A 26,778-nucleotide genomic window follows, 5' to 3' on the forward strand; every position below is an offset into this window, starting at 1 on the left:
CTTACTATTTACATGCCGGCAGAAGATGTTTGGAGTTCCATTTACATTAACTACATTTAACCCTCAGCATAACTTTCTACTCGTTTCCATAGCTTCTCATTAAATGCATCCACCTTCTGTAAAGAAAAAAAAATCTAGCACGCCCATTCACAGCCTAGAGTCAGCCATGGCTCTGTGGTTACATTCTTGTCTGACTTAGAAGGTCTTTTAGTCAGAAGGAGACTTTCAAGGAGGAGATGGTTCGGATACAGAGTAAACACACATTCCCATGGGGAGGAAAGGTAGGGCATCCAAAAGCTAGAGCTCCCTGGATGATAAAGATAGACATGAAAATGAAACAAAAAGGGAGGCTTCTGAAGAATATAAACTGAATGCTGGAAATAATCAGTAGGGTAGGCAACATTTGTGAAGAAAACATCCTTTCCTTTTCTCTCTTTGCAGGTGCTGCCTGACCTGAGTATTTCCAGCATCCACAATGTTTTGCCTTTGGTTTATGGTAAATGCCCAGTGCATAATTCAGTAGAGAACTAAGCTGAATGCAAAAGGTATGGGGAGAACTGATAAAGTAAACAAGAGGGGCAAAGAGTATGAGAATAGATTAACAGGCAACATAAAAGAGAACCCAAAAAGAGTCCTTTCCAAACAAATAGTAAAAGGATAGTCAAAGGCAGGGTTAGGCTGATTAGGGACCAATAAGTACACTGCAGTTTTCATTGAAGAGAATGCTGCCAATGTCACATTAAAAAGGAGGTAGCAAAAAAAATTGGATACAATGAAAATAGAAGTATTTAAAAGGTCAGCAGTGCTCAAATGAGAAAAGCCACTTAGTCCAAATGAGATGCATCCTAGGTTGCTGAGAGAAGCAAGGGTGGAAGTTGCATAGGTTCTGGCCACAATCTTACAATTTGTCTCAGATATGGAAGTGGTGCCAGAAGACTGGAGATTTGCAAATGGTACACCCCTGTTCAAAAAGGGGGAGGGGAATAAATGCAGTAATTAAAAGGCCAGTCAGCCCAATATCAGTGATGGAGAAACAGAATCATGAATCGGCACCTGGAAAAATATGGGTTGATAAATAAAAGCCAGCAAGATTTAAAGGCAATTTTTTTGTACACTAGTGGACTACCACGTTTCCTATATTAGTGACTTTCCCTCAAAAGTACTTGGCTGGCTGTAAAGCATTTTAGAATGTCCAGAGGTGAACAGTGCTACATAAATGCAAGTCAGTTTTTATTCTAATTATTGTAACCTATAATCAAGTTTTTCTTTCATATTGAAAACAGTACTTAATACTTGGGGTTGCATTCCAATACTGAAGATTAAATTATTTCACATACAGTATGTACCTTGGCTTATAACCAATTTCCCAAAAGAAATGTGTAAAAAGTTATAAAATTTGGGGGGGTGCAGTGGTGGTGGAGGAGGAGAAAAGGAAAATCCAAGATCTTGTCCCAAGTTTATACAAATGCAAGATCCCCCCCCCCACCCCCCCGAACTTTAATAGGGTACTTTTGGCCCTAAATACATTTCATGCCTATTTAAAAAAAATGAAAGTGAAGATTGACAGTTTATATTTTGGCCACATGGCGGTCAGAAATACAAAACCAATCCAGGACATCAAGAGCTGCTACAAGTTGTAGTGGATCATATGGAATTAGCTGAGCTAGTGTATTATGATAGCTAAGCATTGATAGTCACTTTATTCCTCTGCCTCTCTGCTGCCCTGTCTGTTGAGGACATGTAAATAAAAAGTTGGATAATGTTGCTTACAGTAAAACCTCACTAAGATTTGCTCAGCGAATAAACAGAAAGATGGTGGCATGGATGGGATTGATTTTTTTTTTTAAAAAACATTCATTCAAGAGATTACAGCCTGAAGAACATTCTGATACACTTTTTGGAACTTCCAAAGTCAATTGAGGAAGCTTGAACAATTTGAAAGATTGCTGTGATTGTATCTGTAGCACAGTACGCAATTGATAAAAAAGGCACTGAAGACATTTTGGGACAATGGGGGAATTCAACCCAAAGGACTGATGTAATTATGAAGGAAGGTTACACATTTGATTGCAAGCTAATAAAATAGGGGATGAGGATAAAGTGAATGATTTCCTCACCATGATGGAGCCAAATGCTTTTGCACGGAGTTGCATTTCGTGGAAGGAAGCAGTTGCCAAGTGAATATTCTGCAGATTATATTCTTGAATTAAAAACACTCTCGTCACTGTGGTTATGGTACAAACTTAGAAGTCATCCTTGCAGTCACATTTGTTGGAGGTCTAGTAGTACAACCCAGGCCAAGCTTTTGAGTAAAAGGCAGTAAGCTAACATGGAGGGAGGCCTGCGATAAGGCCACAGCCATGGAAATGGCAGGAAGAGAGTCAGAAATTTAGACACTACTGTTGCCATGGTATCCACCAACCATCTAAATGCCTCCATTTCCAGTCAAACAGCTATGCCTGTGGGAAAGCTGGTCATATCCAGACAGCATGCAGGAGTAGAGGAAACAGTAAAGCACCAGGTCACAGCTGTGGTAAACCTTAAGGTAATTCAGGAGCCATGACGTTCTCAAATGCACATATGGTAGATATGGAAACAGAAGTTGATGGTATTGAACAGGAAGATAAAGAGTTGTATTCAGTCAGAGAGCAAGAAAAATTGCACGTGCAAGTTGAGAAAAAAAAAGGCTGAAGATATAATTCCAGCGCCCACAGTAAAAGAGAAAGTCAGAGATTCACAACTTACTTTCATTGTTGATTCATCTGCAGCAGTGTCTGTTATCTCAGAAGGAGAGTACAAGAAAGCCCTAAGTCACATTTCCTTATGCAAAACTGCTGTCAAACTGACTAGCTATTCCAATAAGTGTTCGGTTAGGTTAGTGTGAGGATGCATCATCGTATTCCACCCTATTACTTGCTATCGGTAGTAGGAGGGAACAAAGTCTCCCTGAAGGGAAGAAATTAGCCTAAGAAAATAGTTAAACTGGGCAGAGTTATTTACAGTAGGGATCAGTAAGAGTACGTCTGACATTGAGGAACTGAAGACTGATTCAATTTTAGCCAATGAGTCACCTGTGAATTACTTTATATACATAAATGATGTGCCAGTGTCTGCTAGAGAAATTTTGAAGAAACTTGCAAGGAGGTGATGCTCAGTAAAGTACTCAATTATGTTATGAATGCCTGGCCTAAAGAGAGTGTGCTGAAGAGAAGCTGCAGGAATATTTCATGTGTAGAAGTGAACAGAGTGTAGATCAAGGCTGTCTCCTATGGGGTTTCAGAGTTATTATGCTGCCAAGGTTCAGAGAGAGATTGTTAGGAGGAACTTCAACAGCACACAGGGATAGTCTGTATGAAAGCAGTAGCAAGCAGCTATTTTTGATATCCAAAAGGTAGAGATATTGAAGAGTGGTGAAAAAGTTGTGAAACGCATCTCAGAATAAGAAGTGATCCAACCAAGGTTCCTTTCAATCCATGGTCAAACACAAGAAAACCATGGGCATGAGTACATGTTGATTGCTTTGAAGTAGAAGTGAAAAAGTATATTGTTTTGGTCGATAGGTATAGCAAGTGGATAAATATTGAGTCTATACCCAATACCACAAGTGCCAAAATGATTTGAGGTTTTGAGAAGTCGGTTTGCAATTTATGGGTTGCCAGAAGTATTGGTGTCAAATAATGGTCCAGTTTACATCAGAAGAGTTTGAAATATTTCTGAGCAAGAATGGAGTCAAGCACACTAATACCACCATATCACCCAGCATTGAAAGGTGCTGCAAAAAGTGTAAAAATTGTGACCAGGTCTTTGCAGAAACATTTGCTAATGTCCAGGTCTCTCTTCGAAACAGGCTAGACAATTTTCCATTCTCTTACAGAATATCGCCACAGTCTGCAACAGATTGCTCACCTTACGAGTTAGTGTTTAAATATGCTCCTAGGACAAAGGTTTATTTTGCTTAAGCCTGCTGTCAATAACAAAAAAAATCAGAGAAAAGCAAGACAGAAGCAGAGTCATGATATTCGAGGCATGAAACTTAGAGTTCAGTGCTGGTCAGAAGCAGAGGCGATAAAGGAGAAATGTGTGTTTGGAGTTGTTGTAAAAAGACTAGATGCATTCACATATCTAGCGAGAATTGGAGAGACTGTCAGCGTCATATAGATTATTTGCTTCAAAAGAGGAAATCGGACAAAGGAAGAGCAGGAGAAACCTCCTATAGTCCAAATACTTTCAGACTGTAGGAAAGTGAAAAAGTCACAAAGAAACTGAAAGTTCACCCATATTATAGAATCCACTAGTAGAGCAAAATGAGTCACGGTCAATTTCACTATCCCAACCATTAAATGGAGTTGGTAGTCAAAATCAAAGTTTAGGGTCGACACAGTTTGAGATGTTAGGAGAGCAGAGTCAAGCTAATGGAAATGGAAGATACCCAGTGATGGAAATCACACCTTCCAAATGGAAACTTATTAATTTTGTCATATGGGACACTACTTGAAACTTTTTTTTTTTTAAACTGGACATTGCAAAGGACTGAGCCACTGAAAACATGGCTGCACATTTGCATGCTGAGACACATGAATTGAGACACAATGGGGGTGCTCCTTGATTCAATTAACAAGATTGGTCTGGACAATGGTGATGATCAAAACACAGACAGCTTTTGACTTGGAAGAGACAAAACTCCACCCCACCCCCCCCCCCCCCCCCCACCCCCCACCCCCCACCCCCCGAGTATGTCTGGGAGGCTCTGAAATCCAACAACCCTCCCAGAAGTTGCTGTTTCAAACAGATGGTCACATGACCTACCTGCTGGTAAGACTGGGATTTCTTATTTTTGAATTGTGCCTCAAAACGAAAAGACTGCAATTCGAACACCAAGGAGAAGATGTCTCCTTCTCGCCAAGTCCCAGGTTAACCACAGCGGCAGCTTTTACACTTCAAGACAATAGACAAAGCCTTTCTTCGGCCTTCTGGTACCAGAGAATCAAGCTTGAAATTGTGTACTGAGGCCCAGTGAGTATTCCAAGACCTTAACTTCAATTGAGGACATTACTGAATAACCCAGTAACTGAATTTCATTGATGACAAACTCTACTCCAACTTCATGCGAGTGGGGGTTGTGTCACGTATTTTAGTAATTTTAAACAGGTTAGAGAGTAATAAAGGCCAATAAAATTGCATCCTTCTTGTTTAAACCTAAAAAGGCCTGTCTGATTGAAATGTAAATGAACCAGCAAACAAGGGCTCACCTGGGGGGCGGGGTGGCGGGGGGGGGGCGAAGCTAAAATTACTGTTTTAACATATAAACCCTGTTATGGCCAAACCAGGAACGGGGCAAGAGGGGAGCCAGAGACCCCTTCCTCACCCGGTCATAACACCCAGACAGAGAAAGAGAAAGAAGCCAGATAGGTTAATTGAAAGTACGTATGATGCAAGAAATATGTTGTGCTTTTCATAAAGCAAAGCATCATCTGACAATAAGATGTACCGTGTTAAGGAAAAACAATTTATGCAAGTTTCTTGAAATATTGGTTATATGTTTTAGTTGTGATTACAGTAACAAGCATGCAACCCAATCTGTTAAATTTCAGGGTATTGTTCTGGGAAATTATGTTTGTGTTCCATTTTACATTTACGTATTGTATTGAATTGGCTGAGCTAGTGTATTGTAATAGCTAAGCATTTGTATACTGCCTCTCTTGAGGAGGGGGGGGTGCAGGGGAGGAGGAGGGGTAAATTAAAAGTTGGACAATGGCTGCTTACGCTAAAACTTCATTTTAAGATTTAGTCAGTGACTACACAAGACAAATTAATGTGGTCAGAAAGGATAACTGTCTGCTCATTCATCCATTCCAGTGCTTGTGTTAGTTTTACACAACTTGTACAAACAAATTGGCTTTCAGAAGTTGAATAACTAGCTTTTTTTTGGCTAGTTTTCAGCCATATCTAAGCATTAAATCCTTTAATCTACATATAATACTTTAGCGACAGGAAACAGTTATACTTTTAGGAGATTCTCTAATGTTATTTGATCTAGTGAAAATATAAAAGTGCAAGCTAAAAAATTCTAATTTCATTCCAGTTATGTACAGTGCTGGAAGTTGAAGATTCCTAAAAAGCAGTGTCCATAGCTACACTAATATGTAAAAATGAAGGGCAGTGTATTGGTGTACAGGTGGCTCCAGCTGTTCCCCTTCGACACCACCATCCAGACGGAACAGAAGGCTAATATTTCCGGCCCTTGTGGTTGTTCAGAGTACAGGAAAAGTGAATTGTTCCAGGGTAACAAAATAAGCCAAATTTCCTGATGGGATGCAGAGCATTGATTAGACCAAGTGCAACAAGTTACTAACGTTGTTCCTTGGCAGTTCAAAGGCATGGTATCACACTACCACTACTAAATACACCAGGGGGATGTATAAACTGATCTGTGGACCGCATGCCACCCTCAATCCATAGCAACCTTGTACTTCTAATTTATCAGTAGTTAGTTCTATTAGGATTTGGTGGGTTTAGCTATTCATATCTTTAGAATCACAGAATGGCTATAGCACAGAGGGAGGCCATTTGACCTGTTATGTCTGTGCCAACTCTACAAGACCAACTCACGTAGTCCTACTCCCTTGCCTTTTCACAGTAGCTCTGCAAACTTTTCTCTTCAGATAATTATCCACTTCTCTTTTGAAGGCCTTGATTGAATCAGCCTCCACCACACTCAGGCAGTGCATTCCAGATTCTAACCACTCTGCGTAAAAAAGTTTTTCCTCATGTTGCTGCTGCTTCTTTTACCAATCACATTAAAAATCAATATCCTCTGGTTCTGGATCCTTGGGACAATAGGAACATTTTCCCCCTTTGTACTCTGTCCAGATCCCTCATGATTTCGTTGTGCAGCTTTTCCAGGAGCACAGGCATTGCGAGCGAGGAGTGAACAGCTGGGAAGTCAATGTCATCAGGAGTTTCGGTGGAGCAGGGACTGCTGGGTAAGTAGAAACCTATATATTTGGGCTGTTTCTGAACCCGAGACACTACTCTTGTAGTGTCTCCCACCCGCCCTCCTCCTCTTACCAAAAGAAAAGGACTTGGTTGTGTGTAGGTAAGGTAAGGCTTTTTCTATTTCTCTTCTTGTTTTATCGTGTGATTGGTTAAAAACTTGGGAATTTAGAATAGTGGGAATGGAGGTTAAGGCAGTTGAATGTTCCTCCTGCAGAATGTGGGAGGTAAGGGTCGCCAAGGGTGTCCCTGCTGACTGCATCTGCGGGAAGTGCACCCAGCTCCAGCTCCTCGAGGACCGCGTTAGGAAACTGGAGCTGGAGCAACTTCGGATCATTCGGGAGGCAGAGGGGATTATTGAGAGGAGTTATCGGGAGGCAGTCACACCTCAGGTAAAAGAAGAAGGTAGATGGGTTACAGTCAGGGGAAGGAGAGGGAACCAGCAGGCAGCGCAGGGATCCCCTGTGGCCGTTTCCCTCAACAACAAGTATACCGTTTTGGATACTGTTGGGGGAGACGACTTACCAGGGGTAGGCAATGGGATACAAGTCTCTGGCGCAGAGTCTGTCCCTGTTGCTCAGAAGGGAAGGGGCAAGAGGAGCAGAGCATTAGTTATTGGGGACTCCATAGTTAGGGGAACAGATAGGAGGTTTTGTGGGAACGAGAGAGACTCACGGTTGGTGTGTTGCCTCCCAGGTGCCAGGGTACGTGATGTCTCAGATCGTGTTTTTGGGATCAAGGGGGAGGGGGAGCAGCCCCAAGTCGTGGTACACATAGGCACCAACGACATAGGTAGGAAGACAGATGGGGATTTAAGGCAGAAATTCAGGGAGCTAGGGTGGAAGCTTAGAGCGAGAACAAACAGAGTTGTTATCTCTGGGTTGTTGCCCGTGCCACGTGCTAGCGAAGGTGAGGAATAGGGAGAGAGAGGAGTTGAACACGTGGCTGCAGGGATGGTGTAGGAAGGAGGGTTTTGGTTTCCTGGATAATTGGGGCTCTTTCTGGGGTAGGTGGGACCTCTACAAACAGGATGGTCTTCACCTGAACCAGAGGGGTACCAATATCCTGGTGGGGGGGGGTTTAAACTAATTCAGCAGGGGGATGGGGACCTAAATTGTAGTTCCAGTGTGCAGGATGTTGAGAGCAGTGAGGTCAGGGATAAGGTTATAAGGACACAAGAGGGCACTGGCAAGCAAGAGCTTGGTTTAAAATGTGTCTACTTCAACGCCAGGAGCATCCGGAATAAGGTGGGTGAGCTTGCAGCATGGGTTGGTACCTGGGATCTCGATGTTGTGGCCATTTCAGAGACATGGGTAGAGCAGGGACAGGAATGGATGTTGCGGGTTCCGGGATTTAGATGTTTCACTAAGAACAGAGAAGATGGTAAAAGAGGGGGGGGGTGTGGCATTGTTAATCAAGGAAAGTATTACAGCGGCAGAAAGGATGTTTGAGGACTCGTCTACTGAGGTAGTCTGGGCCGAGGTTAGAAACAGGAGAGGAGAGGTCACCCTGTTGGGAGTTTTCTATAGACCTCCAAATAGTTCCAGAGATGTAGAGGAAAGGATAGCAAAGATGATTCTTGACAGGAGCGAGTGTAACAGGGAGTGGTTATGGGGGACTTTAACTTTCCAAATATTGACTGGAAATACTATAGTTCGAGTACTTTAGATGGGTCAGTTTTTGTCCAGTGTGTGCAAGAGGGTTTTCTGACACAGTATGTAGACAGGCCAACCAGGGGCGATGCCACATTGGATTTGGTACTGGGTAATGAACCCGGCCAGATGTTAGATTTAGATGTAGGTGAGCACTTTGGTGATAGTGATCACAATTCGGTTAGGTTTACCTTAGCGATGGGCAGGGACAGGCATATACAGCAGGGCAAGAATTATAGCTGGGGGAAAGGAAATTATGATGCGATTAGGCAAGATTTAGGATGCATAGGATGGGGAAGGAAACTGCAGGGGATGGGCACAAATCGAAATGTGGAGCTTATTCAAGGAGCAGCTACTGCATGTCCTTTGATAAGTATGTACCTGTCAGGCAGGGAGGAAGTTGTCGAGCGAGGGAGCCATGGTTTACTAAAGAAGTTGAAGCGCTTGTCAAGAGGAAGAAGGCGGCTTATGTTAGGATGAGACGTGAAGGCTCAGTTAGGGCGCTTGAGAGTTACAAGCTAGCCAGGAAGGATCTAAAGGGAGAGCTAAGAAGAGCAAGGAGAGGACACGAGAAGTCACTGGCGGATAGGATCAAAGAAAACCCTAAGGCTTTCTATAGGTATATCAGGAATAAAAGAATGACTAGAGATAGGTTAGGGCCAATCAAGGATAGTAGTGGGAAGTTGTGTGTGGAACCGGAGGAGATAGGGGAAGTGTTAAATGAATATTTTTCGTCAGTATTTACAGTGGAGAAAGAAAATGTTGTCGAGGAGAATACGGAGATACAGACTACTGGGCTAGATGGGATTGAGGTTCACAAGGAGGAGGTGTTATCAATTTTGGAAAGTGTGAAAATAGATAAGTCCCCTGGGCCAGATGGGATTTATCCTAGGATTCTCTGGGAAGCCAGGGAGGAGATTGCAGAGCCTTTGTCCTTGATTTTTATGTCGTCATTGTCGACAGGAATAGTGCCGGAAGACTGGAGGATAGCAAATGTTGTCCCCTTGTTCAAGAAGGGGAGTAGAGACAGCCCTGGTAATTATAGACCTGTGAGCCTTACTTCGGTTGTGGGTAAAATGTTGGAAAAGGTTATAAGAGATAGGATTTATAATCATCTTGAAAAGAATAAGTTCATTAGAGATAGTCAGCATGGTTTTGTGAAGGGTAGGTCGTGCCTCACAAACCTTATTGAGTTTTTTGACAAGGTGACCAAACAGGTGGATGAGGGTAAAGCCGTGGATGTGGTGTATATGGATTTCAGTAAGGCGTTTGATAAAGTTCCCCACGGTAGGCTATTGCAGAAAATACAGAAGTATGGGATTGAAGGTGAATTAGTGCTTTGGATCAGAAATTGGCTAGCTGAAAGAAGACAGAGGGTGGTGGTTGAAGGTAAATGTTCATCCTGGAGTATAGTTTCTAGTGGTGTACCGCAAGGATCTGTTTTGGGGCCACTGCTGTTTGTCATTTTTATAAATGACCAGGAAGAGGGTGTAGAAGGGTGGGTTAGTAAATTTGCGGATGACACTAAGGTCGGTGGAGTTGTGGATAGTGTCGAAGGGTGTTGTAGGGTACAGAGGGACATAGATAGGCTGCAGAGCTGGGCTGAGAGATGGCAAATGGAGTTTAATGCGGAAAAGTGTGAGGTGATTCACTTTGGAAGGAGTAACAGGAATGCAGAGTACTGGGCTAATGGGAAGATTCTTGGTAGTGTAGATGAACAGAGAGATCTTGGTGTCCAGGTACATAAATCCCTGAAGGTTGCTACCCAGGTTAATAGGGCTGTTAAGAAGGCATATGGTGTGTTAGCTTTTATTAGTAGGGGGATTGAGTTTCGGAGCCACGAGGTCATGCTGCAGCTGTACAAAACTCTGGTGAGACCGCACCTGGAGTATTGCGTGCAGTTCTGGTCACCACATTATAGGAAGGATGTGGAAGCTTTGGAAAGAGTGCAGAGGAGATTTACTCGGATGTTGCCTGGTATGGAGGGAAGCTCTTACGAGGAAAGGCTGAGGGACTTGAGGTTGTTTTCGTTGGAGAGAAGGAGAAGGAGAGGTGACTTAATAGAGACATACAAGATAATCAGAGGGTTAGATAGGGTGGATAGTGAGAGTCTTTTTCCTCGGATGGTGATGGCAAACACGAGGGGAGCTTTAAGTTGAGGGGTGATAGATATAGGAAAGATGTTAGAGGTAGTTTCTTTACTCAGAGTGTAATAGGGGTGTGTAACGCCCTGCCTGCAACAGTAGTAGACTCGCCAACTTTAAGGGCATTTAAGTGGTCATTGGATAGACGTATGGATGAAAATGGAATAGTGTAGGTCAGATGGTTTCACAGGTCGGCACAACATCGAGGGCCGAAGGGCCTGTACTGCGCTGTAATGTTCTAATTCTAATCCTGGCTTTTGTACTCTGCCCTTATTTATAAAGCCCTGGATTGCTTATCTGTTATTATTCAGTTTCTGAACCTGCCCTGCTACCTTCAATGATTTGTGCAAAAATACCCCCAGTTCCCTCTGCTCCTACACCCCCTTTAAAATTGTACCCTTTAAACTTATATTGCCTCTTCTCCTTCTTCCTACCAAAACGAAATCACTTCACACTTTTTTTAAAATTTATTTATTCATTCATTCATGGGATGTAGGCATCACTGGCCAGGCCAGCATTTATTGCCCTTCCCTAACTGCCCTTGAGAAGGTGGTGGCGAGCTGCCTTCTTGAACTGCTGCAGTCCATTTGGGGTAGGTACACCCACAGTGCTGTTAGGAAGGGAGTTCCAGGATTTTGACCCAGCGACAGTGAAGGAATGGCAATATAGTTCCAAGTCAGGATGGTGTGTGACTTGGAGGGGAACTTGCAGGTGGTGGTGTTCCCATGTATTTGCTGCCCTTGTCCTTCTAGTTGGTGGAGGTCGCGGGTTTGGAAGGTGCTGTCTAAGGAGCCTTGGTGCATTGCTGCAGTACATCTTGTAGATGGTACACACTGCTGCCACTGTGCATCGGTGGTGGAGGGAGTGAATGTTTGTAGATGGGGTGCCAATCAAGCAGGCTGCTTTGTCCTGGAAGGTGTCGAGCTTCTTGAGTGTTGTTGGAGCTGCACCCATCCAGGCAAGTGGAGGGTATTCCATCACACTCCTGACTTGCGCCTTGTGGATGGTGGACAGGCTTTGGGGAGTCAGGAGGTGAGTTACTTGCCGCAGGATTCCTAGCCTCTGACCTGCTCTTGTAGCCACGGCATTTATATGGCTACTCCAGTTCAGTTTCTGCATTAAATTTGTTCTGCCACTTGTTCGCCCATTCCACCAGTTTATGTTCGCTTGGTTTATCACTATCCCCCTCATAGTTCACAATACTTCCAAGTTTTGTGCCATCTGCAAACTTTGACCCAAATCTAGGTTATTAATATACATCAAGAAAAAGCAGGGGTCCCAACACTGACCCTCCAGCCAGAAAATTGAACCGTTCACTGCTACTGTGTTTCCTGTCACTCAGCCAATTTCATATCCATGCTGTTACAATCCCATTTATTCCATGGGCTCTAACTTTGTCACTTAATCAAGTGCCTTTTGAAAGACCATGTACATTAACCGCATGACCGCCCCCCCCCCCACTCAACCCTCTGTTACCTCAATGTTTGACAGGTGGAAAACAAATCTAATAATACCTTTAAATGGACTTAACAGACAAAGTTCAGAATAGTCAAATGCCTCGAAGTGACAACCTGGAAACGAGCCAATTATTGGCCCAATTTGTGTTGGTGTCACCCTGCAAAAATCAAGCAATTAAATTTTCTTTACTCATCTCATCACATATCCCTTCATCTTTTCTGTCATGCACCGATTCATCTAATTTTAAATAAGAGTTTCAAATTCAACCATTAATCTTTAAATGAATTCTTCAGCCTCAACTCAAATGATTCATCTTGCTCTGTTCAAAACTGCTTGTAATTAAGGCTCCTCAACAACTGATTTTCTACAATGTCCCAACCTTTCATAATTTTAAATGCTTCTACTGTATCACTATAATATGCACTGTTCCAACAAAAATACAACCTTTCAATAGAAAGGCACATAGCAGGAGAGACACCCAGCTACAAAAAAAAAGAAAATGGAGGAACTTGGTTAAAAGAGGAAGAATTCCCTGCAAATGAACTGCAAACAGAAAATGCCAGTAAAATACAATGGGTCCAAGAGTCCTGAAGAGAATAGACCCTGCAAAACCCCTGCCACTCTATTCTCACTACCTGGCACCAGGCAAACACATGCAAGGATCATCTTGCCAGCATGGTATTTTGATGAATGACCTTCATCAAAATGGCCAACCTCCACTCCCTCCCAATACTAACAGACCCACTCTGTCTTCTCAACATTTTAGGCTTTAAAGAAAAAATTCTGTTCATCAATGGACCATTGAGAAGAACAATGCAGAACTATCTGGTTAAAAAAAAATCCAAGTAACTTATTTTTAAAAAAAATAACAAAATCTAGCTTTGATTAGGTAGCTATTCTGTCAAACTGTCATAATGCACAGAGTATGGCAGCTAAATGAAGTCAGAAATAATGTCCTGATGTAGTTGAAATTTGGGCAAGGAGGGGTGAGGGAGAGAGAAAAAAAAAAGAGAATTCACACTTAAATTTGAGTGGGCCTGTTCGTACTTCATTGGGAGTTCTTTTAGAATCGGAGTGGTTAGATACTCAAAATTGAGTAAGTCCCATTAACACTTTTCCACAACACAAGACAGGAATCAGCTTGAAATTTCAGAAGTCAGTTTGATACTCCTTCAAGGATAAAAACTAGCTACACAAATATACATTTTATCTTCCAAATCTGGGTTGCTCCTGGAGAGCCGTAAACTGTTCAGGTGAAATACTGGCACTTATTGGTCCATAACTGGTAATGGCAAGAATGATGATTTGAGGTGACAAATGAAGATGATCACACCAAAGGTTATTGCTTTGCACAGTAATGCTGGGACATGTTAAGAATGTTATTCAAGCACAGAATTATGATCGGATTGCTCTCCCCTTTTTACTGAATCAGCACGCCACCTGTCCATGTTAAAGAACCAAAAACAGTTCATTTTTTAAAAAAAGCACCCGATTGTTATGACCAAGGTGGGAGGAGCACAGTCTTTTCTAGTTTCACTTCTCCACAGGTCACAACATATTTTTAAATATTTACCCAGTTATCAATACCGTCAGACTACTATTTAATCCCAGAATAAAATACCCCAACCAGGTTTCTTTAATAAAGAAAAAAATTAGCAGTTCATTACACAAGACTTAACCAGTAACGAAACAAAGCATCAACAGAGATTGAAATATGAAAGTACACATGCACAAGACAAAAAAAAATACTTTGGTCAATTACTTGAAAAAAAAAAGCTATGGAAAGAGGTCAGTTGTCCCTTTTTTGGTTTGGCATCCCAGACAGCTGTCACTGGGATCTTTCTAGAACAGTTCTTTTCAGGCAACATTGAAGATCAGTTTGGCAGGTTTTCCAGGAGAAATGTTGCAACAGGTGTTTCTGGCAGGCTCTTCAGGAGGAATGCAGCATCAATTTCTCTATTTCTTACACTCACTGCTCAGTAAGTTTGCAAAAAGAGATGTAAAAGGCCGAGTTGGGGTTTTGTCCTTGGCAGATTGATTTAAAACCCCTTTCAAAACACTGTACAAACCCCAACTGAATGTTCAAAGTGAAATCAAAACAATATCTCGAGTCAAGACTCCTGACCCCTATAAATCTGGACCTGTTACTTCTCTGTAAACATCTCCTCCAAGTCAAAAAGCCCCCGCTGGGTATTTATCTGAAGAAAGGTGACTTCCAGTAAGGGTTGTTTACAAAACAAGTCCAAAAGACCTCTTTCAATTACCCCAGTGAAAAAAAAATCCATGGAATCCTTTTCAGTTTTCCCAAATAAAACAAAGTCAAAATACTAAAGTAGGAGTCCTCAAAAAATACTTCAATATAGAAGCCCCATAACAGTCATCCAATTTAAAATGAAGGAATAGCATGCTGCTGAAACACTATGTAAAGTGCATATACAAATCATTTGAACATACTATTTAAATTAGATTTTCATTTAGTCAACTGCACTCATACTTACCTCAAACCAAGGATTACAAAGATCACAAGATAATTGTTGATGAAGGCTCATTTTAGTTCATCCATTTACAAAACCCCTACAGTTCCTGTGCCTCACCACACCTCCCAAATGTCATGTTCAATTGCCTCAAACTGTTCCAGAATTTTCACTTCTACTAGTCAATTTGAATGTTAATTCATACACTTGTCACAAAACCTGCATTCCAAAGCAAATTTAAACTTCTTTTAAAAAAAGCAAACAAGACCACATGAGTTACAAATAGAGCACCTCAATCACTAACTGAAGCTAAATTTCCTATCCCACTAGTCACTTGCTGCTCCAGTCTCAAACATCACCCCTCCAAAATTCAGAGTCTACGGTTGCTATAAGTGCCACTTATGCACATCAAAACTTCATGCCCTCGATACATTCAGATTCGATTTCATTCTTCAGCCTGAAATCTGTTGATGCATCCTGTTCACTTCTTTTGGGCCTCCTTATCTAGAGAGACAATGGATACGTGCCTGGAGGTGGTCAGTGGTTTGTGAAGCAGTGCCTGGAGTGGCTATAAAGGCCAATTCTGGAGTGACAGGCTCTTCCACAGGTGCTGCAGAGAAATTTGTTTGTCGGAGCTGTTGCACAGTTGGCTCTCCCCTTGCGCCTCTGTCTTTTTTCCTGCCAACTACCAAGTCTCTTCGACTCGCCACAATTTAGCCCTGTCTTTATGGCTGCCCGCCAGCTCTGGCGAATGCTGGCAACTGACTCCCACGACTTGTGATCAATGTCACACGATTTCGTGTCGCATTTGCAGATGTCTTTATAGCGGAGACATGGACGGCCGGTGGGTCTGATACCAGTGGCGAGCTCGCTGTACAATGTGTCTTTGGGGATCCTGCCATCTTCCATGCGGCTCACATTTCGATTTCATTCTTCAGCCTGAAATCTGTTGATGCATCCTGTTCACTAAGCCATGCCTTAAACCCTACATTTTAGCTACATACAAGATAACTTTTTCTGCCTTCACAATACTGGACATCACCACCACCTTAGTGAAATCTTCACTGATGCTTTAGTTGCCTCTAGGTGTAAATGGCGCTGATATGTTCCTCACCAACCTTCTGAATTCCACCTTGCAAGAAGCCATCAGAAAACTAGTAGACGGGGTAGATAGAGAACAGTGAAACGTAACCGGTAATTGTGTGGTGATGCACTTTGGTAGGAAAAATAAAATCACCTTATGCAAGAAACTGAATGGGGTAGAAGAGCAAAGGGAAATAGGGATACAGGAGAACATATTAAAAACAGCATCCTAGGTCAGCAACACAATTAAAAATGCTAACAAAATGCTGTTATTTATTTCTAGGGGTATAAAATTCAAAAGTAGTGAAGTTATATTAAACTTGTATAGGACCACTGTCAGATTCCACTTATAGTGTGGAGATCTGAACTAACACAGGTCAGCCATTTAGCCCATCAAATCGGTTCGGCGGTTTAATGACTGATCTATGACAACTCCAAAAATTGCCTTTGCACAATACTCTAAAAAGGACGAGGAAGCACTGGAGAAAATACAAAAAAGATTTACAAAAATGGTACCAGAATTGAGATATTACAGCTACCAGGAAAAACTGAACCGGTTGGAGCTCATTTTTTTTTTTTAAAAAAAAAGAAAACTTAGGTGGCCTGAAAGAGGTCTTTAAAATTATGAATGGATTGGGTAGGGTAGATGTAGGGAGAATTCAAAGCTAGGAGCCATAAATACAAGATAGTTACTAATAAACCCAAAAGGGAAATAAGGAGACATTTCTTTACTTAATAGTTTGAACATGGAACTCGCTAGCATACAGAAGTGGTGAGACAGAGGCTTTCAAAAGGAAACTTGAGTATGAGAGAAAAGGGAACAGAAAAATATGCTGAAAGGCTGAGATGATGTAGATGGAATGGGAGAAGACTCGTGGGGAGTACAGATACCAATGCAGGCTAGTTGGGCCGAATGGTCTGTTTCTGTGTTGTACATTCGATGTAAAACTACAACTTACCCACATCCGATGTTAAAATAAGTCCCATTCCTTTATGACCCCTGTCCACTCCACCACCCAACAGATTAAATTCAAAGTGTCCTCATCTACAGGTTTCTCCATAATCTGATTTTTGCAATCTATTCCAGTCCTACAAGCCAGACCCTATCCTCCAACGCATCTTTTGGACGCTCTCTGGCTTCGGCCTTTCGGTATCTTCTCTCCTGCACCTCACCATATTTAGTCAAAGAGCATTTACACCTCATTCAATTCCCAACCTCACTTTCAAAAATACTTTAAAACCTCTCTCTGCCTTGCTTACCTCTTCTATTGTTCAATATGTGGTTTTCCCCTCTGAAGTGTTTTATGTTAAAGGGTTAACAAACATACAAAAGTAATTGGCAGGAAAAGACCAGCTGGCCTATCAAGCTTGCCCTGCAATTATAGTGGCTGAAGCATCATGACTAGACAGCGCCTTCTGTTTCGGTGATGGTAATTTAGGCCAAGACATTGGCAAACTCTCAGTTCTTTTTCAAATGCTGTAATGGAACTTTTTCCATCAACCTGAACAGTAAGACAGGGGGGGGGAAAAAGAGAAGAGGTCAGGGTTTAACGCCAGATATGAAAGACAGCAGTATGAGAAATGCAGCATACTTCAGCAGTGCACTAAAATACCAGTGTAGATTAAGTACTCAAATCCTAGGATTGGGCATGAACCAACAAGCTTCTGACTCAGAGGCAAGGTTACCAAAATGAGCCAAATACTAAAAAGAAAAACTGAAGAGGTGGAACCAAAAACCACAGAAAATGCCAACTACACCGCATGTCAACAACAAAAGAGATTAATGCTTTGGGAGGGACCCTTTATCAGAATCACCCAAAACATCATAGATGAACATCCAAATATCAAGTTGCTTCTTTTAGATGCTAACTGACTGGTTGTGGAGCTATGTATTTTACTCATACCAGAAAATCTCAGTCCAAAAATTACATTTTGTTCCCTAATTAAATGGGTAAACCTTGCATGCTGTACTAAATAGATCTATAATGCTCATAGATTAGAGATACAGCACTGAAGCAGGCCCTTCGGCCCACCGAGTCTGTGCCGAACATCAACCACCCATTTATACTAATCCTACACTAATCCCAGATTGATCCGGATGAAACTGACGAGAACAGCTGCCGATACTTCAATCTCCGATCCTGCTGTCTTCACAGTCCAGAGTGTCTGCAGCCACGGCATGCGGTAAGTCCATTGAGGTGAAGAAGGAGCTGCGGGACCCGAGAGAAGTCCTGTGAAAAGGTGCCCCGAACACCCAAAACATCCACGAACGGCCCCCCCGGCCGCAACTTCAAAGCGCCCGCGGGAGATGGCTCGGAGAGCATCTGCAGCGCACTGTCGGCAATGCTGCATGCCTTTATTTAAACCACTGCAAAAAAAAAAAACCCTTAGCAAATGTAATCACCTCTAAGTCTGCCAAATGATGCTTCACCTCCCGAAGGACGTGGATGAGCTTTCCGGACGTCGATGGTGGGCACTGAGGAAATGGCTTATTACCTGCACCAGATTCCACCCCCCCTCCCCCCCACCCCCGTCCCCTTCCCTGCTCCACCCTCTCAGCTCACCCCCTCACAACCCCGTCCCAGCCCGCCCCCCCCTCGCACCATCTTCACCCCGCACCCCCTTCCCCTGCACCCCCCCCCCCCCACCCCCTCCCTCTACCCCTCCCCCTTGCATCCCCTCCTCCCACCGGCACCATCCTACACCTGTGTAGGGGCCCCAACAACCCCACTGCCTTGTGGGCGTCTCGGGAGAGACCAAGGCTAAGGGAGTAAACCCTAACAGAAAATCCGGAGCGGAACCCCGTAGGCGGTCATGTGTCACCTTTGGCATGTTTCCGGCAGTTCCTGCAGCCATACTGGTGCCAAACGTTGTGTCCTGCACTCCTTTGGACCCCACCAGAAAGGCCGAGAGGGGGGTTTTGACGACTGGGCAATTCTCAACCTCCATAAATTTGCCCAGGCATGCGCCATGGAGAGGTCACTCCATAGTTGCCTCACAGCGACTGAAACACGGAAGGCAGCAGTTACGGGTTATAAGTCCAGATAAATTGGCGTAGAAACTGGGCGCCACGGGTTGCCTTTGTCGGTGGGAGAGGTCATTGCACCTCACTGGACAGCTACCGCCCGCCTCAAACCGGGCAGCCCCCGGTCAATAAGGTTCTGTCCCGCCACAGTCTGCCTGCTTCAATGTGTGCTTGGAGCTCAGGGTCATTGCCCGAAAGGTGGACTGATACACCGCACCAAACAACATGAAAAAAGGAAAGAAGGTACCAGCCCTTCGCTTTGCAAGCTGGAACGTCAGAACTATGTGTCCTGGCCTGTCGGAAGACCTTACACAAATCAACGATTCTCAGAAGACCGCCATCATTAACAACGAGCTCAGTAGATTCAATGTGGACATTGCAGCACTTCAGGAGACTCGCCTCCCCGCGAGTGGCTCTCTAGCAGAGCAAGACTACACCTTCTTCTGGCAGGGCAGGGATCCTGAAGAACCAAGACAGCATGGAGTGGGCTTCGCCATCAAACTCCTTGCTCAGCATGATAGAGCCTCCCTCAAATGGCTCGGAACGCATACTGTCCATCCGACTGCTCACCACCTCTGGTCCAGTACACCTACTCAGCATCTATGCTCCAACACTCTGCTCCGCACCTGAAGCTAAAGACCAGTTCTATGAACAACTCCATATCATTAGCAGCATCCCCAACACCGAACACCTATTCCTGCTGGGGGACTTTAATGCCAGGGTTGGGGCCGACCATGACTCATGGCCCTCCTGCCTTGGGCGCTATGGCGTTGGAAGGATGAATGAGAACGGGCAGAGACTGCTTGAGTTGTGTACCTATCATAACCTCTGCATCACCAACTCGTTCTTTCACACTAAACCCTGTCACCAGGTTTCATGGAGGCACCCAAGATCACGTCGTTGGCACCAGCTAGACCTCATTGTCACAAGGCGAGCCGCCTTAAACAGTGTTCAAATCACACGCAGCTTCCACAGTGCGGACTGCGACACCGACCACTCCCTGGTGTGCAGCAAGGTTAGACTCAGACCAAAGAAGTTGCATCATTCCAAGCAGAAGGGCCATCCGCGCATCAACACGAGCAGAATTTCTCACCCACAGCTGTTACAAAAATTTCTAAATTCACTTGTAACAGCCCTTCAAAACACTCCCACAGGGGATGCTGAGACCAAGTGGGCCCACATCAGAGACGCCATCTATGAGTCAGCTTTGACCACCTACGGCAAAAGTGCGAAGAGAAATGCAGACTGGTTTCAATCTCATAATGAAGAGCTGGAACCTGTCATAGCCGCTAAGCGCATTGCACTTTTGAACTACAAGAAAGCCCCCAGCGATTTAACATCCGCAGCACTTAAAGCAGGCAGAAGTACTGCACAAAGAACAGCTAGGCGTTGCGCAAACGACTACTGGCAACACCTATGCAGTCATATTCAGCTGGCCTCAGACACCGGAAGCATCAGAGGAATGTATGATGGCATGAAGAGAGCTCTTGGGCCAACCATCAAGAAGATCACCCCCCTCAAATCTAAATCGGGGGACATAATCACTGACCAACGCAAACAGATGGACCGCTGGGTTGAGCACTACCTAGAACTGTACTCCAGGGAGAATGCTGTCACTGAGACTGCCCTCAATGCAGCCCAGCCTCTACCAGTCATGGATGAGCTGGACATACAGCCAACCAAATCGGAACTCAGTGATGCCATTGATTCTCTAGCCAGCGGAAAAGCCCCTGGGAAGGACAGCATTACCCCTGAAATAATCAAGAGTGCCAAGCCTGCTATACTCTCAGCACTACATGAACTGCTATGCCTGTGCTGGGACGAGGGAGCAGTACCCCAGGACATGCGCGATGCCAACATCATCACCCTCTATAAAAACAAAGGTGACCGCGGTGACTGCAACAACTACCGTGGAATCTCCCTGCTCAGCATAGTGGGGAAAGTCTTTGCTCGAGTCGCTCTGAACAGGCTCCAGAAGCTGGCCGAGCGCGTCTACCCTGAGGCACAGTGTGGCTTTCGTGCAGAGAGATCGACTATTGACATGCTGTTCTCCCTTCGTCAGATACAGGAGAAATGCCGTGAACAACAGATGCCCCTCTACATTGCTTTCATTGATCTCACCAAAGCCTTTGACCTCGTCAGCAGACGTGGTCTCTTCAGACTACTAGAAAAGATCGGATGTCCACCAAAGCTACTAAGTATCATCACCTCATTCCATGACAATATGAAAGGCACAATTCAACATGGTGGCTCCTCATCAGAGCCCTTTCCTATCCTGAGTGGTGTGAAACAGGGCTGTGTTCTCGCACCCACACTTTTTGGGATTTTCTTCTCCCTGCTGCTTTCACATGCGTTCAAATCCTCTGAAGAAGGAATTTTCCTCCACACAAGATCAGGGGGCAGGTTGTTCAACCTTGCCCGTCTAAGAGCGAAGTCCAAAGTACGGAAAGTCCTCATCAGAGGACTCCTCTTTGCTGACGATGCTGCTTTAACATCTCACACTGAAGAATGCCTGCAGAGTCTCATCGACAGGTTTGCGTCTGCCTGCAATGAATTTGGCCTAACCATCAGCCTCAAGAAAACGAACATCATGGGGCAGGATGTCAGAAATGCTCCATCCATCAATATTGGCGACCACGCTCTGGAAGTGGTTCAAGAGTTCACCTACCTAGGCTCAACTATCACCAGTAACCTGTCTCTAGATGCAGAAATCAACAAGCGCATGGGTAAGGCTTCCACTGCTATGTCCAGACTGGCCAAGAGAGTGTGGGAAAATGGCGCACTGACACGGAACACAAAAGTCCGAGTGTATCAGGCCTGTGTCCTCAGTACCTTGCTCTATGGCAGCGAGGCCTGGACAACGTATGCCAGCCAAGAGCGACGTCTCAATTCATTCCATCTTCGCTGCCTTCGGAGAATACTTGGCATCAGGTGGCAGGACTATATCTCCAACACAGAAGTCCTTGAAGCGGCCAACACCCCCAGCTTATACACACTACTGAGTCAGCGGCGCTTGAGATGGCTTGGCCATGTGAGCCGCATGGAAGATGGCAGGATCCCCAAAGACACATTGTACAGCGAGCTCGCCACTGGTATCAGACCCACCGGCCGTCCATGTCTCCGTTATAAAGACGTCTGCAAACGCGACATGAAATCGTGTGACATTGATCACAAGTCGTGGGAGTCAGTTGCCAGCATTCGCCAGAGCTGGCGGGCAGCCATAAAGACAGGGCTAAATTGTGGCGAGTCGAAGAGACTTAGTAGTTGGCAGGAAAAAAGACAGAGGCGCAAGGGGAGAGCCAACTGTGCAACAGCCCCAACAAACAAATTTCTCTGCAGCACCTGTGGAAGAGCCTGTCACTCCAGAATTGGCCTTTATAGCCACTCCAGGCGCTGCTTCACAAACCACTGACCACCTCCAGGCGCGTATCCATTGTCTCTCGAGATAAGGAGGCCCAAAAGAATGCTCATAAAAAAGGGCCGAAAACACACCCATCCATATAGACAAGATTTTAATGCCGTTACTGGTTACAACTCTTCATAGGCATTTGAGAAGTTTTTTCCGCTACTACTGCATATTTTCCAGATTGCACAAAGGATCAGTCAGCTACATATATATTCTTATTGAACTGCGAGGCAGATAATGGGGCATTTACATTAAACTCTTCAAGGATTTACTGAAAGAATTGCCTTAAGCTTGAATAAAAAGGTGAAACAATTTTAATTCAATGCAAGTAAATTAATTTATCAATACTTACTGGAAGACACTATGGTTCCAAGTCTGAGGGGCATTTGCAGACAGAAGCTCCAGGGATGTGGTGAAATCCTTACCATTCATCTGAACTATCAGGCACAATGAAGCCCTTGTGCTCCCTTCTGGGAGGCAGTTCCTCCTCTCAGGAAACACCAAATATTTATTCAGTGTAACACTTCCAAAGAACTAACAAGATTTCCTTAAAAAAAAAGGCTTCCAGTCTTATCCAGGCAGCAACCCCAAAAAAAGATTCGACCAGTTACAGTATGCTAATTAAATGGGGCCCACATAGCTTTGAAAATGTACTTTAATCTCCAAAATAACCTTCACTAGTTAACGCACAAATGTATTTCTAAATTTACATTGAATAGCAATGACTGGTTGTATTTTACAAAAAAATATTTTGATAAAGATTAATTCAGTTAATTGCATTTCTTCAATTTACCTTAATTAGGAAGCTTAAAGTCTGTGGAGACACCAAGATGAAATGTGTCCAGTACGACGGTTTAAACACAGCGAGAATACAGCATCATAATGAAGATACCTACAGCTAAAGCGATTAATTGCGTTAAAACGACACCCAAATAGACACTGTCCATTAGTCTTCAAAAACACCACACTACAAAAATATATTTCCCCTAATGACATTCACTTTTTAAATTAAAGTTCAACACAAAATAATTCAATCGTCTTTCACTTGCATAATTAGCCATCTAATCTCCGGCCAAGTCCAAATTGTTTAAAAAACCTCATATTTTAGGTTTTTTTAAAAAGTTAAACTTGGAACCAGGAAAGCTGGTCATCGATAGTAAATGATCATGCGACCGTAAATGAGATATTATGCAATCGCACTGACCTTTATGGCTGAATGATTTAGGATTAGGTTAAACTAATGTGGCACAAATAAGAAAAAAAAGCGAGGTTCGCCACGAAAACGGTTAAAAACAAAGACATTTAAAACACACCCTAACGAGTAAAAGGATGGAGTTTTACGAGGCTAGTGTAATTTCATTTCTTCTCGTTTCAAAGAGGCACTCACTGCCAACATACCTCTTCCATTTTAGGAGGCATTAAAAACACATTATATAAGCTGCCAAATCTTATGGGATTCTAGTGCTGGGAAATGCGTGTTTCACACCTAGTCCCATGACAGTGAAATCAACGCACTTGCCTCTACAAAATAGGGAGAATAGACAGATCCCCGGACGGAAATCATGAAAGCCCTTTTCAACAGACTGAAAGGTACAGAATCCATGGATAATCAGGACGCTGCAAGAAAGTCGGATACAACAAATCAGAATCAAAACCATGCATCATCCAACCGGGATCAGAGAATCAAAACAGACGGGAATGGCCAAGTAAAAAAAAACTAACAAAAACAAACCGGAGCCTTCACTACAGCCCAGCTGTCAAATAATCGACTGAATTACCTTGTATGGGATTATGTTTCAATTGTAAACTCGTAATGTCCAACATAAATAGCAACAGGCGCAAGAGATCATTGAAAAGCCTACAATAAATATCTAAAGTTTACAAACAGACGCCTGTTCCAAATGCATCATTGAGACAGTGGCCAAATGCATATGCCACAACTTTTAACTATTCAGGACACGCATCCGACCTATATGTTTTTGTTTTTAAAAAGACAAACGTATGCATGAATTTCACCCGCCTCCCCCACTGCGGTCCCAGCCTCAGTTTGCAGTGCCCCGGGGGTGGGGGCTAATGTGAAGCCAGATCCCGCACAGTGACACATCTCACTCTCTCTATCCCCTCTCCTCCCCCCCGACACGGCCAAGTCTGGGCGGAGGGAATCGCTGCAGCATTAACCCGGCTCTTGGCGCATCAGCAGCACCCCCGCCCCCATGCCCGGCTACCAGCCCCCGGCAGTACCTGCTCTCACTGCCGGCTCCTCGGCTCCAGAGCTTTCTTCACCTCTCCGTTACCACCCGCCCCCAACTCTCCTCTCGGTCCCTGGATGAGTTGCTCTTGTGCCCGGCTCCCCATCCCCGGATTCAACCTCCCTCACTGAGCTGCTCCCCGGCCGCTCACCTTTCCCCGCGGATCGGCTGCAGAAGTGGGGCCTCGGGCAGGAATCGCTCTCCCGCAGTCCGGGAGCAGTGTCAGCGACTCAGTGTGCAGTGTTGCCGGGTGTGTGTAACGATCGTATCTGATCCGCTCTCTCACCATTTCCCGGGAGAAGGGCCGGGGGAGGATTTTTAAATCGAAGAAACAGCCGTTAACGACAACTTCCGGTGACGGCTCCTTAAAGACGCCGCGCGCCACAGGAGCGCATGCGCTCCTCCCTCAGCTCCCTGTCCTTATTCCCTTCCCTACCCTTCTACTCAGCTCTTCTCCTCACACACTCCACCCCCTCCTCTATCTCACCATGGCCAACTCCCCCTCCCCATCTATCTCTCGCCCTTCCTACCCTCTTTCCTCCCTCTCCCTCCTCATCTCTATTCCCCTTCCACCCCCCTCTCCCCATCCTCTCTCCCTACCGCATTCCCTCCTGCTTCTCCTCTCTCTGTCCCCTCACCCCTCCTTGTCTCCACTTCCTCCCTCCCTGACCCTAAACCCCAACTTTCCTTCCCCGCCATTCATCTCGATCCCACCCCTCTCTCCCTTAACCCCTTTCCCACTTCCCTCGATGCACTTGTCTTTCCCAGTACTCAGGGATCTATGAGCTTATTTCAATGTGTAGATTTAATATTTTCAGCTGGCTAAACAAGGTAAGGGTTGCTCATGGATTTCTATCCTGGTTAATAGAGAGACATGCACGCATCTCCTCAGTGCATGAGGACAGCTTTGGAGCATTCGGATGACTTACCTACGAAGGCATGCTATCAAGGCTAATTTGACAGCTCTGCTCTTTGGTATGGGTGCATCACATACTGCAGGCTTACTGCACATACTAGGTTGATAAGTGGCAAGTAACATTCACTTCACACAGGTAATGACTATGTCCAACAAGAGAGTCTAACCACTTCCCCTTGACGTTGAATGACATTGCCTTTGTTGAATTCCCCAACATCAACATCCTGGGAGAAATGTAACTGGACCAGCCACATAAAAACTGTGGCTACAATAGCAGGTCAGAAGCTGCATATTTTGCAGCAAGTGGCTCCCCTCCCGACTCCTTAAAGCCTTTCCACCATCTGCAAGGCACAAATCCAGAATGTGATGGAATACTCCACTTTCCTGGAAGACTCCATCACCAACAACGGTTAAGAAGCTTGACACCATCCAGGACAAAACAGCTGCTTGATTGGCACCCCATCCACCACCTTAAATATTCACTCTCTCCACTTGCGCCTAGCGACTGCAGTGTGCACCACATACAAGATGCAGTGCAGCAACTCACCAAGGCTCCTTCAATAACAATTTCTAAACCCACAACCTCTACCACCTAGAAGGACAAAGACAGCAGGTGAATGGGAACACCACCACCTGCAAGTTCCCCTCCAAGTTACACACCATCCTAACTTGGAATTGTATCGCTGTTCCTTCATTGTTGCTGGGTCAAAATCCTGGAACTCCTTTCCTAACAACAGTGGTCTTGCCAGCAATGCAGTGGTTAGCACCTCAGCCTCACAGCTCCAGGGACCCGGGTTCAATTCTGGGTACTGCCTGTGCGGAGTTTGCAAGTTCTCCCTGTGACCGCGTGGGTTTTTGCTGGGTGCTCCGGCTTCCTCCCACCACCAAAGACTTGCAGGTGATAGGTAAATTGGCCATTGTAAATTGCCCCTGGTGCAGGTAGGTGGTAGGGAATATGGGGTTACTGTAGAGTTAGTATGAGTGGGTGGTTGTTGGTCGGCACAGACTCGGTGGGACAAAGGGCCTGTTTTAGTGCTGTATCTCTAAATAAAAAATCAAGGAGGGGGAGCAGCCAGAGGTTGTGGTACATATCTGTACCAATGACATAGCTGGGAAAAGGGATGAGGACCTGAAAAGCGAATATAGGGAGTTAGGATGGAAGCTGAAAGGCAGGACGAGCAGAGTAGTAATCGCAGGATTGTCTATTTTAACGCAAGAAGTGTCAGGAATAAGGGTGATGAACTTAGAGCATGGATCAGTACTTGGAGCTACGATGTTGTGGCCATTACGGAGACGTGAATATCACAGGGGCAGGAATGGATGTTGGATGTTCCAGGGTTTAGATGTTTCAAAAGGAATAAGGAGGGAGGTAAAAGAG

The 26,778-nt window shown here is 44.5% G+C and overlaps 1 protein-coding gene across 7 annotated transcripts in view; it reads right to left on the bottom strand.

Annotated features, from left to right (window-relative positions):
• The window catches only part of LOC137369807 (solute carrier family 45 member 4-like), a 120,898-nt gene extending 96,048 nt beyond the window's left edge, over nucleotides 1-24,850 (bottom strand). The window contains exons 1-2 of one of the 7 annotated variants that reach the window (XM_068031324.1): nucleotides 24,636-24,850; nucleotides 23,029-23,133 (exon numbers count right to left, since the gene is read on the bottom strand). The gene's annotated coding sequence lies outside the window, so the exon portion shown is untranslated. Of the gene's footprint in view, nucleotides 1-23,028; nucleotides 23,134-23,754; nucleotides 23,832-24,013; nucleotides 24,285-24,476; nucleotides 24,608-24,635 lie in introns of those variants that run through there. The other 6 variants (XM_068031328.1, XM_068031325.1, XM_068031327.1 and 3 more) reach the window with 6 other exon arrangements.
• Nucleotides 24,851-26,778: the final 1,928 nt, after the last annotated feature.

The sequence above is a fragment of the Heterodontus francisci genome, chromosome 5 (assembly GCF_036365525.1).
Source record: "Heterodontus francisci isolate sHetFra1 chromosome 5, sHetFra1.hap1, whole genome shotgun sequence".
Classification (NCBI taxonomy): domain Eukaryota; kingdom Metazoa; phylum Chordata; class Chondrichthyes; order Heterodontiformes; family Heterodontidae; genus Heterodontus; species Heterodontus francisci.